The sequence below is a fragment of the Wasmannia auropunctata genome, unplaced genomic scaffold (assembly GCF_000956235.1).
Source record: "Wasmannia auropunctata unplaced genomic scaffold, wasmannia.A_1.0 LD320725.1, whole genome shotgun sequence".
In the NCBI taxonomy this organism is placed as follows: Eukaryota; Metazoa; Arthropoda; class Insecta; order Hymenoptera; family Formicidae; genus Wasmannia; species Wasmannia auropunctata.
This window is the reverse complement of record NW_012042165.1, coordinates 1-750: the sequence shown is the minus strand read 5'-3', so window position 1 is coordinate 750 and position 750 is coordinate 1. Positions and strand designations below refer to the sequence as shown.

At 30.3% G+C, this 750-nt stretch overlaps 1 long non-coding RNA gene across 1 annotated transcript; it reads left to right on the top strand.

Moving 5' to 3' along the window:
* The first annotated feature begins 9 nt into the window (after positions 1-9).
* On the top strand, positions 10-745 carry LOC105460498. Its single transcript, XR_975837.1, has 3 exons — positions 10-174; positions 245-379; positions 464-745. It is a non-coding gene; the product is annotated as an uncharacterized LOC105460498 (long non-coding RNA).
* Positions 746-750: the final 5 nt, after the last annotated feature.

The window sequence follows — 750 nt, the reverse complement described above, 5'->3', positions numbered from 1 at the left end:
ATTACAATACAGTTTATTAAAGATACTCAGCTCTTTTAGGATTTAGAAGGTTTTAGAAAAGAGATACGAACATTAAATCAACAGTCAACCAATCTTGATATAAGATTAAATAGATCTCTAGAAAGCAACGAGAAACTTCGAAATGCATTAAAATGTAGCCAAATAGAAGAGAAGGTATAATAAAAAAGTATATCTAAATCTGTAGAAATGAAAATCCGTGACACATTTCTTATCCGCTTTGTAGGAATTAAGAAATCAAATTAGAAAACTGCAAGAAGATAAGAAGTTAGCCATAAAAAATTTGGAAAAACAGCGATCGGAGTTAGTGCAAGCATTTAAGAAACAAACACTACTCGTAGATAATTTGAAGAAACAAAACGTACGTTATTGTATTTCATCATTAATTTCTTCTATTTGTGCAGCGTTACATAATATGAATCTTTACAACTTCATAATTTTGTAGATACACTTGATGGCAAATGGACAAATCAGCTTAACGAAAGAAGACTTTGCGAAGTTATTAGAGTGGAAACCTCAGAATGTCTCTGATGTATCGTAATAGTGTTTACAGTAATAGCGTTTATAGTAATTCCCAGTAAATTTACATTCCCGGAACTTTTTGCTTCTGTCTGATCATTTAAACAGCTCCCTTGAGGAGAGCATCTTTCTCAGGGATATTTTGTAAAACATTAATTTATTAAATGACTGTAACTTATATACTGTATAAAAGATGAAATTAATCCCATTTTT